The sequence below is a fragment of the Panthera uncia genome, chromosome A2 (assembly GCF_023721935.1).
Source record: "Panthera uncia isolate 11264 chromosome A2, Puncia_PCG_1.0, whole genome shotgun sequence".
Classification (NCBI taxonomy): Eukaryota; Metazoa; Chordata; class Mammalia; order Carnivora; family Felidae; genus Panthera; species Panthera uncia.
Genome location: NC_064816.1, coordinates 31,339,037 through 31,355,055, shown reverse-complemented (window position 1 = coordinate 31,355,055; position 16,019 = coordinate 31,339,037). Strand labels below are relative to the sequence as shown.

Sequence of the window (16,019 nt, the reverse complement as noted above, 5' to 3'; positions counted from 1 at the left end):
TATGTTTATATATAAATTTATATACATATATAATTTGTATATATATACAAATTTTTGTATATATATATATACATATATATTATATGCATATTTGTATATATATGTATACATATATACATATATACATATATATGTATGTATATATATACACAAATATGTAATTTGTATATATATATAAATTTATATACATATATAAATATATATATAATATAAATTTATATATATATAAATATATATATATTTATTTATTTATTTTAAGGCTTAAGAGCGCTAAAAAGGTTATGAAAAATTTGGAGGACCAGATGGAGGAGATAGAAGCCCTCGAGAGAGGTGAAACCAGTATTTTTGGCTGCCTTAATTCTGGTTGCCCTCATTGGTGCAAACCTGGATGTTTGCACACTGACAGCCTCGTGGGGCCTGGAAGACAAAAGTTGGAGTTCAGGACCTTCCAAGAGCAGAGAAGTCGTTAAAACACTATGGACTGGGCTGGGCACATAAAGAGCCCCTCCTCAATTAGACCAGGTAAACTGGGAGTAAACCTGGCTTCTTAGAGTCTGCAGTTCATCTTTGCCTTATCTGGGTGGTTCCTGAAGTTACATAGAGCTGGTTCTAGATTCCTCCTGCTTCCGGTTGTGACAAAAGTAAATGAATGATTCTTTTTGGGAGAAGGTAACATGATTCGAGTTCTCAAATTATTTCTGTGGACACCATTTTAACGTATAGGCCATTACATTTATATCCACAGGGAATCACGCAGACAAGGAGACTACACACGACTAATTACAGACAGAACAACAGACAGTAGAGATAGGCCCTACCCAGATGTTGCAAAGATCAAACACATTTTAAAATAGCTATGCTGAAAAATGAAAAGTCATGTCAGGAAACTGGGAAAATGACTCCACGGATTTTAAAAAGAACCACATACAAACATGGGAATTGAAAACTGCAGTAATTAAAATTAACATCTAAAGAGATGAGTTTAATAACAAATTAGGTATGGACGAAGAGAGCAGTAGTGAGCTGTAAGATGTCAGAATAAAAATGTATATCTCAAACTGCCAGGGCCCATCAGTAATGGAATGAGCTCGTGAGAGGTCTAGAATAACTATACTGAGCTAGATTCCATGATTCCACCCTTTATGTGAAGAATTCAGAAGAAAGTTTTTGTAGAACACTGTTCAGAAATTATAGTGGATTGCTGTATTTATTGGTCAGGGGCCAGCTGCAGATAACAGAAGATAACCCACTTGACTTAAATAGAAAGGGATTAAATATACAAAGATGTAAGGACTTACAAAACCCTTGGAAGGACTGAAGGAACAGGCTGTGGGCTGGGCTTTCATGGAAGATTTCCAAACATACAGTGCACAAGAGGTTTACCAAGGGAGTGACACCCTCTGCAATGATTAGAGCCACACCACAGATGTTGATTCCAAGACAGAGTTGCCTTGGTGTGACCCGTACCAGCAAATTATTTGCCCGGAACCCTTTTTCCTGCTACCTGTGAAGCTGGGGACCATCTATAATTATCTCGCCAAAATGCCTCCACGAATGCACTTGCCAGAATAAACAACATAAGCTGCTAAATTTTGCATGAGTATGTCTGCTGGCAGAAGCTGCCCTGTGCACATCTGAGCTGTAAGGGAGTCTGGGATGGGTGGTTTTTTTTAGCTTTCCAGCCTCTGGCATCCAATAGGGCATGCTACAAGGGGGTCGGAGCAGAAAAATGTGAGCCCGTTGCAAAATCTATCACATTTGTTGTTTTTGTTTGCTCGGTACCGCATCATCCTGTTTCCTCTAGAAACAGAACTTTTTTATTTTATTTTTTTTCTATGAGGGAACAATTTACTCAGTCATAGACACTGACTCACATCTGCCAGTTAGATGAACCTGTCTCTCTAGAGTTCTGCAAGACTCTTCTTCAAGGCTCCTCTGCTAAAGCCACAAAAAAGGCTTGTTTCTACTACTGATAATTCTGAACATAGAGGATGTGAATGTGAAGGCCACCAGTGATGGATGATTTCTCATAAAGAGAGGGCGTATCTGAAAATGAAACTAAGCAGATTCAGGAAGATCTAAGAAATGGAGGGTGATACAGATTTTTTTGATGTTGCTTGAACCTCTGGATCAAACCTGTGCCCGAGGCTCTTAACCTTTGGTTAAAACCTTTGGTTTCAGGGGCGCCTGGGTGGCGCAGTCGGTTAAGCGTCCGACTTCAGCCAGGTCACGATCTCGCAGTCTGTGAGTTCGAGCCCCGCGTCAGGCTCTGGGCTGTCAGGCTCTGGGCTGATGGCTCCGAGCCTGGAGCCTGCTTCCGACTCTGTGTCTCCCTCTCTCTCTGCCCCTCCCCCGTTCATGCTCTGTCTCTCTCTGTCCCAAAAATAAAAAAAACAAAAAACAAAACAAAAAAAAACCTTTGGTTTCAACCTTTGGTTAAAACCTCCTCAGTTTTATGGTCCTATAAATTCCCTTTTGCTTAGGCTTGTTCTGGTTGGATTTCTGTCATTTGCAATATAGAGTTCTGACTCATAGTCATGTGCATTAACCTATTTTGATGTGCCTCTTCCTATATTTATAGATGGAAACCATCTCTCTGTATAAAAACGATCATAGTGATGGTAGCATCTTCTCACAGAAGTCCACATTTCATTGGTAAAGGCTTTGGGGGAGGGATTCTGAGCGCCTCACTTCAGGCCTACATCAGAGCTCCTCACGCGTGGCAGTCTGGACAATTCATCCCTTTAAGGTAGTGGGTAAACCAGGTTGTGTCGTTTATTTTATTTTATTTAAAAAAATTTTTTTTAACGTTTATTTATTTTTGAGACAGAGAGAGACAGAGCATGAACGGGGGAGGGGCAGAGAGAGAGGGAGACACAGAATCGGAAACAGACTCCAGGCTCTGAGCCGTCAGCCCAGAGCCCGACGCGGGGCTCGAACTCACGGACCGTGAGATCGTGACCTGAGCTGAAGTTGGAGGCTTAACCGACTGAGCCACCCAGGTGCCCCCAGGCTGTGTCGTTTAAAACTGCGGTGACCACATTAGCAATAAACGTTAGATTATGTCTTGTACTTTTCTCAGAAGTCTTCAGCAGTCACCCTTCTAGGTGTAGGACTAGATTATTTATTCATTTATTCATTCAACGTTTTGGAAGCTCAGTTCTCTGGAGGACGGCAGTTACCTTTCAGACAAAGAAGTAGCTATTGAGCTCTACTGTTTACAGGCTTTTCATGGTTCCACATCGCTTGGAAAAAAGGCTGCATTTTTGGCCCTTCACAATCTAGTCATCATGTGCCCCTGAAACCAAAGATGCAGTCATCTTTGCTCAGAGAGTAGACACATGGTGACAGTTACCTCTTTCCTAACAAGACTTTGCCCTCCCCTAACCCTAATACTGCCACTTTCTGCTTGTATCAATCTCTGGAATATGGACACACTTCCTTGCCTAGTTATTTTTCAAAATTGGGATCAGGTGGTCCTTCTTCTGTAACCTGATCTTTATACTAAGAGCAAACCCTCCTTTGAGCTCCCTGTGTATTTTTTCACATTACTCTTATTAGACTTACCACGTCATAATTAAGACATTTTGTATGTGCTCTTTCCTTTCTTACACTGTAAATGTATATTCTGTTCACACTTCAATCTCTGCCCCCAAACAAACTCAGTTCCTCTCTTGTATTCTGTTGTGACATCAAATGTTTTTTGCAATATTTATTACGATTGGAATTTTATAGTTGTGTGACTTTTGGATTAACTTGTGTCTTTTTTACTAGGTCACGAGCCAAAAGGGCAAGACAGATTTTGCTCACCAACTTATCCCTACTGCTGAACACTGTCCCTGATACATGATAGGTGCTAAAAATATTTATTGAATAGATGGGTAAAATTTTGTTGAATAAATGAATGAATCATAGATAACAGAATGCTAATCCCCTTCAGGAATGTTCGAAGCTTAAGAAGAGAAGACAAGAGAAGATAATGCTTTCTTCTACTGGAATGAACTGGTCTTGTCAATAATAGTGGAATTTTAAGGTGAGGGGCGACTTATTTTTTTTATCATATATTTAAAAACATTTTTAAATGTTTATTTATTTTTGAGAGAGAGAGAGAGAGAGAGAGAGAGCAAGTGGGCAAGGGGCAGAGAGAGAGGGAGAGAATCGAAGCAGGCTCCAGGCTCCTAGCTGTCGGCACAGAGCCCCACGCAGAGCTTGAACTCATGGACCACAAGATCATGACCTGAGCTGAAGTTGGACATTTAACTGACTGAGCCACCCAGGTGCCTCTCCCTGCAAATGTTTCTCAGATCTCCCTGCCCATCCCACTACTTATGCAACTACTGGAATTTACGATTACCTAGAGAAACTGAGAGATTAATTTCAAATTCTGGGCATCAGAAAGGATTGGATTTGCCTGTCGTATGGTAGCCTTTGGCATCGACTCCCTTGTCAGACAATCTTGTGAACTGTCAGGGGACTCCCGTGCATTCCGTTCTTTCTTTTGCTCAAGGTCTTGATGGTAGTTGACAGTTAAAGCTGAGCTTTACCCAACAAGAAGGTTAATAAACTTCAAAAATGAGTCCAGTGTTTTAGAGCTGCTAGCTTATCATTTAATTATCTCTCTGCTGGTTGGCGTTGAACTGCAGTACAATGGTGTGTTTTTACCCCCGGCCCCTCGTATGAGTTCCTGTGGAATCGCAATTTAAACAGCACAGCGTGCCAAGTGTTACAGACCCCTCCCTTCCAGTAAGGGCCTAGCCTATATTAAAAATCGCCTCTGCTCTACCTTTCTCCCTACTTCACTTTGATTGTGTATGTTTTTTCCCCCTTATCACAGAAGCAATACACATTTATAGGAGGGGACAAAAAGATAAGCAAAGGGAAGAAAATAAAAACACCAGCAATCCCACCAGGCAGAGACAGCCACTGATAACATATCCATTTATGTCATTAGAATCGCTTGGGGAGCTTTTAAGGCATACCAATGGTTGTACGTCACCCCTGGAGTTTCTGATTCAAGTGGTCTGGAGTGGGCTTGGGCAGGGATCATTTTTTAAGGTCTGATGTGCAGGTGAAAACCACATGTCTGGACATGTAGTATATCAAATGTATATTTTACCAAAACGGGCACTCTGTAATACAGTTTTATAACTTGATTTTATCATTTTAATAGTTAATTACTAATGTCTTGCAATAGAAGGATAAGATATCTAACCCGTCTTTTTCATGGCCTCGTAGTATGGTTTGACTTCCTTAACTGTTTCCTTGTGGTTGGATAGACAGGATGTTTTCACCCCTTTGCAAGGATGCAGAGTGCAGGAGTTGAGGGTGGAAATGGAAGCAGAGGAGGCTTTGGAAAGCTCAGTCACTGGTGCAGAGAAAACGAATCCAAGCTCATCTTGGGTTATGACGGATGACACAAAGACTGGAATTCCTTGGCTATAGAGCTATGATTTTCGGTGGGGAAATCTCTGAATAATTGCTTATTAGCCCTAGACATATCCAGAAACTCATTCAGTTACTTATTTCCCATTCATTCAATCAACACAAACAGAGCATTACATCAGGCCCCCTCCCCACACTGGGAATACAAGATGGGTAACATTTTGTTCTTTACCTCAAGGGGCTTATTATCATAAAAGGGCGGAAAGAGATATCCAAATAGTTACCCCGATGTTTACTGAGCCCTTATACTGTTCTGGGTGCTCTTTTAAGTGAATTTCCTCAGTTAATGTTCAACACCACCTGATGAAGTCACTTTTATAATCCCCTTCTGCAGGGGAGGAGACTGAGGCCCTGAGAGCTTACGTTGTTCAAGGTTAAAAAACCAGTGAGGGACAGAACCAGGAAATCAAGCTGAGGCAGTTTGGCTCCAGGGTCCAAGCTTGTAACCCCTGTATGCTGCTGCATTGATAAACATATCAAAGGACAGTAGATACCATAATAGGATTCATAAAAGAGGAAGTGGTGAGCTTTAATGTGGGAAGGAAATAAGGAGGAAACATTTCAGGAAATGCTTTGGAGCTCAGAAAAACTATTTCAGTTTCTAAAGGAAAATACCATGAGAAGGGAGAATAGGTAGACGTGTGCTCTCCGTATCCCTAATGTTGTAAATCCTGTTTGTTGAGAATATTTTATTTCTGGGGTACCTGGGTGGCTCAGTCGGTTAAACATCTAACTCATGATTTCGGCCCAGGTCATGATCTCACAGTTTGCGAGTTCGAGCTCTGTATCAGGCTCCACACCGGCAGTGCAGACCCTGCTTGGGATCCTCTCTTCCTTTCTCTCTGCCCACTCCCCACAAATAATAAATAAATAAATAAATACATAAATAACTTTAGAACATTTTATTTCCTCTCTACATCTGCTGTATCTATAGAAAGACTAATTGAGGTAGTCTTGTCGGTCTTGGATTGTGGGTGAATCCACTGATGCATCAATCCCTGGGACACTGGAGCCATCAGGCTGAGAAGGATGGGGCACCCGCAGTGGGAGAAAGGCCACGCTTGTGGCCCTTTGTCTAGGGGTGGATGAAAGTGTGTCACAAAGGAATGGGGGGTAATGTCACAAAGGCTTTCCTCCTAAGGGAGGCCCCTGAATCAAGAGCACACAAGATAAGACTCTGGAGAAAAATCTAGTTTTTTGTTAGGTCTGGGGAGACTGCTCAAGGAGTTCTGATCAGTAGATTTATCTGGAGAGGTATTCCAGAATGCCTAGTGTTAAATTCCACATTGCTTTAGGTCCTTGGCTGTCTGGAGGAGGATGCTGGTTAGAAGAAGAATCCCCTGAACTCATCAAGCAAAAAATAAGCACAGAAGTAGGTATGGACAATAGGGGACAGAAAATCACAAGTGAGGATTAAAAAGCAGACCATCCCTGGGGGGTTAAAAAAAATCCTTATATATTTCTATACATTTTTAACAGATTAGGTTCTGGTCTTTGTTCCGTGACCATCTGGATGGGTTTGTTTATACAAATATAAAAGCAGGAGCTGTAGAGATGTGAATTTCTCTGTTACAATGTCTTGGGCTGAAAGTAACACAAGATCCTTCCCCAAATGGACTTAAAGATTTTAAAAAGTTTGCTCAGGAAACAAAGTCTAGAGGTAGATGGACTGCAGGGTTAATTGATTCAGCACTCAAGGAATTTAGTTTTGTTAATCAGTGTAAGTAATGCCACACGCTATGTATTAGTCTACGTGCGCTGTTGTAAGAAAATACCATAGACCGGGTGGCTTGAAAACTGCAGACATTTATTTACAATTCTGGAGATTCAAGATCAGGGTGCCCGCATGGTCAGGTTCGGTTGAGGATCTTCTGGGTTGCACACTACTGAACTCCTTGGATTCTCACATGGTGGAAAGAGAGAGGGCTAGCTCTCTGGTCTCTTATAGGGCACCAATCCCATTCATGAGGGCTCTACCCTCATGACCTAATCACCTCACCAAGGCCCCACCATCAAATACCATAAGTTTGTGTATTAGATTTCAACACATGAATTGGGGAACGATACAGTCAGTCTACAACATGCTTTAACAAACTAGTCCCGAGATCTCCATGGCTTAACACAGTACAATACTACTACTCATTTGTGTAAGTACTCGATGAAAATAGATACTTTTATCACATCCAAGGATCTTGGCTTCATCTATGCTCTAGCTCTACCATCTTGAAGGCTTCAGAAGCACCCTAGCATGACCCAACCTGCAGATGGAGAAAGAGAAGGAATATGGAGGAACAAGCAGGACATTTTAGAGACCAGGTCTAGAAGCTACAACTATCATAGTCTATGGATCAGGACTCAATTCTTTTGGCACTAACTTCGCGGGAGGCTATTCAGTGTGATTTGCTATATGATCGGGAGGAAAAGGAAATGGGTTTGGTGAACTTACTATGTTATTTCTATCTCATTGGTTCTTTCCATTTGTCTGCGGCCATTCTCAAAGTCACTTTCCTCCTCCTGGTGGCAAGATGCCTGTAACAGTTTTAGGTGTCATATCAAACCATCATGGCTGAGGGAAGAAAAGAGACAATCTCTTTTTTGGGCTATCTCCTATGAATGAGGACACTTTTCTTATGAGCCCCTCAGGAAACCTTCTCTCACCTGTCTCTTGGCCTGGATTGGGTCACCTGCCCCTACCTATGTTTGTCAATCACTTCTTTGATAAGTCAAGCCTGTCCTCAGAGTTGGGGATAGGGGAGGTCCTCTGAAGCACGTGGTTGCTTGGATAGGTGAATCCCTAAAAATCTCAGGGTTCTGTTAGGATGCTATAGAGGGAAATGTCAATTATCCACGCATCAGTGTGGTGTATTCTGCAAACTTGGAAGGAACTAAATTGGTTTCTCTGGGCAATGAGTGTAGAGGGCACTAAGGAGGTGGACTGGTGATCTGACAAGAGTTCTCATCTGGTTGCTCTCTTCATCCCTTGTCTTCTAGCAAATTCTTCCTTGCCCTCAGGATACTTTTGTAGAAACAGGAAAAGGGCTGAATTTTTTCATCTGAGTTGACAAACAGCGAAAGAGAATATGGAAGTGGAAGCTGGTGATCGAGGAGAAATGAGAAATGGCAGAAACCATTGGGAAGGCATCATAAACCTTGGTGTAAGACTGATCTGCCTTTCATTCATTCTCTGTTTTTCTCTCTCTCTTCATCCTATCCATTCATTTGTTTATCCATCCCTGGTACTGGTTCATGTCCATGGTATATAAATGTTAACTCCCTCTCCTCAAGCAGCTCACAGACTGTGAGGGAGACATGCAAGTAGTCATAATATTGGGATCCAAGTATTCACAGGATGGTTGAAAGCAGCACAGAAGTGTACTCAGTCCAGATTGACAGGCGACCCAGAAGGTTTCTGAAGGCTTAGTAGGAATAATGCACGTAGAATGGATAGACTGCAGGTGAAGAATGATACTGGATAAGGACCCTGGAGGCTCCAGTTTATGCAGAGTCCTGGGGTCAGGAAAGTGAAAGGTACCTTAGGAATACTTTGAGTAGTTAATCATGGGCAAAGTCAGAACAATGGCTGCTAAATGCTATGAAGCCTAACAAGGGGCTTGTTAAAATGCACTTAATGGAACCCATCACAGAGATTCTAACGAGTGAATCTGGGGTGAGGTCCAGGAAACCGGCATTTTAAAGAAAAGTCCCCAGGTAACTCTAAGGACAGGTCATTCTACAATCCACTATGAAACAAGGGTGTTGTATGATGTGCTGGACGCTCGGGGAAAAAAAAGCCGTGGTCTGTTGCTACTCAAAATGTGGTCCTTGAAGTCCTGGAGTGTCACCTGGAGCTTGTTAGAAATGCAGAATCCCAGACCTCACTCTAGACCTTCTGAATCAGAACGCACATTTTTTTTTTATTTTTATTTTTATTTTTTTTAATTTTTTTTTAACGTTTATTTATTTTTGAGACAGGGAGAGACAGAGCATGAACGGGGGAGGGGCAGAGAGAGAGGGAGACACAGAATCTGAAACAGGCTCCAGGCTCTGAGCTGTCAGCACAGAGCCCGATGCGGGGCTCGAACTCACGGACCGCGAGATCGTGACCTGAGCCGAAGTCGGACGCTTAACCGACTGAGCCACCCAGGCGCCCCCAGAACGCACATTTTAACAAGACCCTTAAGCAGTCTGATGAACATTGCAATTATTAATGCACCTCTGTGGAATTGGGGGGGCAGGTGCTACAAGTAAGTGGTCTTGTCGTTACTGGTTAGTTGCTGTATCTACTAAGTGATTGCAAGCCACTGAAAAGGTGCGGTTTAGGGAGTGGTGTGGTCAGATTTGTTCTTTCAATTGGAGATACTAATCGAGTATTTCTGTTTTGCTCAACATTCTCCCTATATTTTCCCTTTCTCTCTGTTCCCGAAAGTAGCCGGGACTTTGACTTTTCCTTCAGCCTAGGTTTTTACCTCCATGATTGAGAACCAGTGTTGCCTGAAGACAATGCTTTTCTTGCCTTTTTGAAAGCCTAAGCTTGTAAAAGATATGGGACTAAGGGTCCTAGCTTATAGAGCCGAGGGAGAGTGTTTGAGGTCAAGGATAGAGAATAAGGGAGTATTCCTAGGAATTTGGACGTACCTAAATGTGGTGAAGCTCACTGGGGACTGGGATGGGGCAGATCCATCCAATGCCCCATTCCTGGGTTGGGGAAGAGTGATGTGTACATAGCAAACCCAGAAAAGGACCATAAGCGGAAGGGGTCTAAAACTAGTCCAAGATGGCTATGTCCTCAGCAAAGCAGGGCAGTCATAGAGTCTCCTTGGAGCAGTGTGCCATAGACGCCCTAGCAGATAAATAGACACGTCACCCTCTTGCTTGGGGTTGGGTAAGACCTTGGGAACCGGGTGTTTCTGGGAGGGCAGAAACACCAATGATGACCGAGAATTTCCTGAATTCTTGAAAAGCTAAGCACTGGGAGTTAGACGATTTGATTTAAATGAATAAAAAACATAGAATTTCTTGTCGTCTTGAGATGAGAGATGAGGTGCGACATTTAGAATGTTCCCCATAATGCTTCTTTTGTTGTGAATTTCAGGAGAGGCAAAAAATTATAGTGATGTGAACACAGTGGGTTTTTTTTCTTAGAATGAAAAAAAAATCACAACAAGTAACACATTTCAAAAAGCTGATAGATACCACAGACATCACACAAAATCCAGAAAAAGAGCATTATACTTTTATTAGTTAACTGCCTGACATATCTCCATAGTTGAAGAACTTTTCATATGATATTTTATCATATTTTTTTCATAGTTTATTTATTTATTTTGAGAGAGAGGGAGAAAGAGAGGGAGAGAGCGTGCAAACAGGGGAGGGATGGGGGGGGGAGAGAGAGAATACCGAGTAGGCTCCACACTGTCAGTGCAGAGCCTGATGTGGGGGCTCGACCTCATGAACCTTGAGGTCATGACTTCAGCCAAGATCAAGAGACAGACGTATACCTGACTGAGCCACTCAGTCACCCCTCATATTGTTTTTAAGGAGAGAATAGAAAGATATTAGAGATTCAATCTCTTCTCTAGCATATTTGATCAAAATTTGATTTTTACTATTTGTGGCTTATAATGGTTATTTTCACCTTCACACATAGCAAGATCATACGTTGAAAAAATTGTTTTAAAAATTGTTGTCAAATTTGGGAAAACCTCTATTTCTTCCATATTGTAAGCTATGTGAATAGACAGAGTGTTTTGCATATGAGCCTCTGGCTCTATATGTTTTAATGTTTGTTTTTTTTTTCTTTTTAACATGTTTGTGGTGTCAGTTACTACAGGGCACATTCATACTGAGATATGGCCTCCGGCTCAGGACCTGCACATCACTACATGGAAATGACTATGAGCCACATAAACCCAAATTAAATCTGTCTCCAACTTTCACACAATTCCAGAGGTGCTCATGGCCATTCCAGTACTTCCAATAAAAGCAGAAGTGTGAAGGAAGCCACATGGAACGAGACAGAAACACAGGGTGCTCAATGGCAGAGTTTAGACTGTTGCCTCACCTTCTCAGTAAAGCGGAAACCTTCAAGAAGTCATCGGAGCTCTCTCCCTCTTTGACGTGGGAAGACTCAAGACAATGCATGCTGTAGTCATTGGCGCTGCCACGTTCCCATCATCCATCTGCCCTCTTTTCTCAGCTGTAAGTAACATTTCCAATAATGTTGGATGTGCTCCCCCCCCCCTTTATCATTTTGTAGTTCTAGAACGACAGGATTGTAGGAATTCTAAACTTGCAGCAGTTTTCAGCCTTTCTGTTCTCCATCAGGCAGCGCTTTACTCTTGGTTGGTGGAATATCCAGGGCCTCCTTGCACATTTGAGTTTGGTATTATCTTTGAGTATCTCTCATATCTTCTACCGGGTGGTTACCTTGTCTCTCTGGTTCTTGAGTTAAGGATGACCAATACATGCATGCTTATCTGGGGCCAGCTCTATGGATGACATCACATACGTCATGCCTGCATTCATCTTACAACTACATATATGTGTAAAATGTCATCTCTTCCATGAATCCACTCTCTCGTTCTCTCCAAGAGCAAAGGGACTCGTGCTCTTCTGAATCTCCCTTCCTGTCGACCCATAGTAGCTGTTCTCAACCTTGGCTACGCATCAGAATCACCTGTGCGTTGTTTAAACCAATCACAAACAGGCAGGAATTTACCCCCAGTACATGGAATCGGCATCTCGAGAGGTGGAACAGAGGTATCTGCATATTTTTAAAAAACTCTCCAAGTGATTCTGATGCACATTGATAGCTAAGTGCCACTGGTCCCTGTCTCTTGGGGGCTACTTATTCTTCCCCTCCTTATGAAGCCGTTTTCTGTGGATGTCACTCTTCTCTCCTTCTGGATTTAAAACTCGGGATCTTATCAGTCTGTGGCCCCTTTCCTAATAGTTCCTCCACCCCAACACATGTACACAGTCTCTATCGGTGCCATATACAAAATAGGTAATGAAAAAAAAATAAGTAATGATTGTGTTGACAAATGTGAGTATTATCCTACGTTTAACAGTAATAAATACTGCAGCCAGAGAAAAACATGCACGGTATCTGATAAAGGAAGTAAAATAATCTTAACATCCCAAATTTTTAATTAAGGAAAAAGTTGCAAACATCCAAGCCCTAAAAAGTTCATTGAAGAAGACTTCGATGAAATTTTAAGTTTAAGTAAAAAATAAATGCTTTTTGAAATTGCAGAAACCTTTCATGTTCTTTAACAACAGATCAGTAAATATAGGCCACTCAGGAAAGACAAAAAGCCCCATACATTCGGTGTCCCTTCCAAGAGAAATCCTGTCATTTCTATCCAGGGCAGGCTACTTGATGTATGAAGTATGTTCCAGTTTACTTCATGAGATAGTCAACCTGGCCTTTCAACTGGGCCCAGCTGGAGATCTGCACGCGACTCCAAGATGAACAAAATGCACAAACGCCTTTCCAGCTCACTCTTATCTAAAATGCCACCAGGATTTATTCCTCTGGCTGAAAGCTCGGTGCCATGATCGAAATGCAAATCCTAGCTAAGAATGTCCTGCTTTGCTGCCCTGAGCACTTTTACTGTCTTGTTAAATTCTCCCAGAAGCCTGGGAAGAAAGGCTTTACAGATGAGGAGACTGACAGAGTGAAGTGTTGGATTTGAACTCAGACCATCTTGGGGTTTATGGGCTCTGCAGTCTACCAAGATTTTAGGAACTACTGTGATTCATCAAGCTTTTGCAGTCATTTCTCTGCGTGACCACGTTTGATCAGTTGCACGGCTGAGATTTAGTTTTGATGGGTGGAGGGAATTGCTGGGTCCAGAATTGGTGTGCTTGGGAAGGGGGGTGCCAAGGATCAAGAAAGGGGAGCCTCATAGTAGAGAGGTGAGAAAAGTTCTTAGTCTCTCCTGAAAAATGTCACAAAATGGACCTTCCCAGTCTCATCTTGTGACGGTCTCCTTCCTGCTTATTTGATTTTAACTCTGTGTTTATGTCTTTATTGATTTTCACCTTTCCCGTGTCTCCCATTGGAAATGATTCTCCTCTGCTTCCCCCCTAGTCTCCTAGCCTACTGCTATCAGGGTCCCCTTCTTCATGGAGAGTGAAAGTTCTTCAGGGAAACCTGTCCCTCCTGCTTAACTAGGCAAGACAAACCTATCACAATCACAACCTCTTAGAGCACTTTTGCTGGTCTGTCATGGAACCCTGATGGGGTTCTGTGTGAAACAATAGACCAGCAGGGGGCACACTTAAAACAAAAACAAATACTGCAAACAAAAAAAACGAAAACCAGGAATAAAAGATAAATGGAAAGGGGGCTTCTGGTTGTTCAAGACATGGGGAATGTCCACAGCCTTAGGGAAAGCTGAAACTCCTGGACTGGGTTAAAAAGAGCTCATCAGAAAGCAAAGTCTGGCCTAGGAGGGGATGAGTCAAGGGTGGAGAAGAAAAGCACATGGACTGGTTTTTTAGGCACCCCTACTATGTACTCAATCCCCAGACATCTATCATAGGCCAATGTGTCTATCTTGAGATGATCACGGAGGTGATGCTGGAGTTTACAAACCCAATGGAAATGGAACAATTCTCAGAACTGTCCCTGGAAGGGTGACGAGTACACTTCCAGAGGTTAGTTTATGCGGTCTCTTTGTGTGTCACCTTATCTCAGAGGTCAGCTTGGCTGCATCCTCTTTGCTTCAGTGATTTATAGAACATCCAAAGTTTTCTGGATCATTTTCCTACCAATATCTCGCCCAGAGAGCTGAGTAGTGGCTAATCAAGAGAAAAATGCCCAGGCCCAATTTTTGAGCTAGGAGTAAGGATTTGTGCGTTATTTGATATTAGGGTTCTGCCCTTGCATTACTTATTCTTTGCAAGTAATCTTTTGCAAACCAGAAGCACTGACCATCAATTTTATGAGATACACTGCTCAGAAGTCTCCAGAGCATGGCACCATTTTTTTTTTTTTTTTTTTTTAATTCTCTGATCTGTCTCATTGAGTTTAGTTTTAGGTTGTGATTGGAACTCCTAATTAATCTCTGCAAACATGGAGATGTGGAAAGGAACTCAGCAGAAAAGCAATTAAAGAGCTCTCTATGATTGTTTTTCCCATTAACCAAGTCTATTGAAATCACTAGGCCAGCTGTGGCAAGTCTATTTAATAACTTTCTTTTCATTTCCTGATTTCTTACTCAGTTTCTCCTGAACTCCTCATTCCTGGGCAGCCTGGATTATTGTTTGCTATTTCCGTCCATATGCTACTTTAAAATAATCACATGTGGATTTATGTTGAAGTCTGCCCCTTAGAACTGATTTCCTTGGCCAGCAGTTAGCAATGATGGAAACCAATGTAACAAAGGCCTGAGATAAATGATGAAGGGATATAAACAAGAAATGCATCTTCCCCTCCCCAGCATAATGTTCAATAAGGTGCTGGAATAATAAATTTTATTTTTAATTAAGAATAAATCCTTCCCCGAAAAGGCCCCTCATGTAGTGAGGCACAAGGGGGCAGTGTTACGTCAAATTACATTAAATTAAACTTCACGAAGATGTGATTCCTTGTGGAAACTTGGAGGGATTAGATTAATCATGATGTTGGAAATGAGAATCCCTTGCTAGTGGCCGAAAGAATGTGAATAATGCAAGAGGAAAGTTCAAAACCCATCTTCCAGTGCTCAGATCCATGGACCATGCTTCATGTTAGCCAATAGACAGATCTGAGAAGAGGTGAGAGATTAATCTTCAGCGACTGAGCCTTATCAGGGACTTTGCAGGCCATGACACTCTTGAATCCATTCTTAATGGCCTTTGGATTTTAAAAGTCATGACAATATTTATAATTTGGTATTGTTCTAGAGAGCTCTAGAGAGATGGTGCTAGGCCAAAGAAAAGGTAGGGGGTGGGCGGGGGGAGATAGTTGAGAAAAAAACCTCATTATTGCAAAGGTTTTGTATCTCAGTGTTCTAGGGTCAGTGGACTTCAGGTCTTCCCTTAAGCATCTGGGCAGCTGAATGTGATTCAAGCTCCCAAGATGCATTAGTGTTTCAGGTTCTACAAGGTGCTAGCCAAGGGGTATGATTGGCCTTGAACCAAGTGGTCTTCCTTGTGTGGGCTTTGTCCCTATTTGCATGCCTCATATTCTTCTGGTATCTTCCTCCTTCCCTCTGGTTATCATGATTTTGTTTTCCCTCCACAGGATACTTCCATCTACTCCTTGATGATTCCTCAGAAAGTCTCTTCATCATCTTGTGCTTCATTTCTACACCTATAGAAATTGGTCAGAGTGAAACTATAAAGTTTACACATGAAATAAAATGAGGTGAGTCTTTAGCATAATGACTGGCACATTTGTTTTTTAATAAATGGTAAATACTTGTATTATCACTCTGTTTCTTTCAGTCTGTGATATGAATGATATCACTTCTCTCATAATTTTAAGGTATTTTCAGCATCAAAATATCCTTATTTTTTTTAATGTTTAATTTTTTTTTTTGAGAGTATGAGAATGAGAGAGAGAAACACAAGGAGGGGAGGGGCAG

At 41.9% G+C, this 16,019-nt stretch overlaps 1 long non-coding RNA gene across 2 annotated transcripts; it reads left to right on the top strand.

The window, feature by feature from the left end:
* Positions 1-6,524: 6,524 nt before the first annotated feature.
* LOC125930701 (uncharacterized) lies at positions 6,525-15,817 on the top strand. 2 transcript variants are annotated; one of them, XR_007460222.1, is made up of 4 exons: positions 6,525-6,814; positions 8,434-8,597; positions 11,264-11,640; positions 15,677-15,817. It is a non-coding gene; the product is annotated as an uncharacterized LOC125930701 (long non-coding RNA). The 2 variants fall into 2 exon arrangements; XR_007460221.1 differs by having other exon boundaries at positions 6,525-6,818.
* The last annotated feature ends 202 nt before the right edge of the window (positions 15,818-16,019 follow it).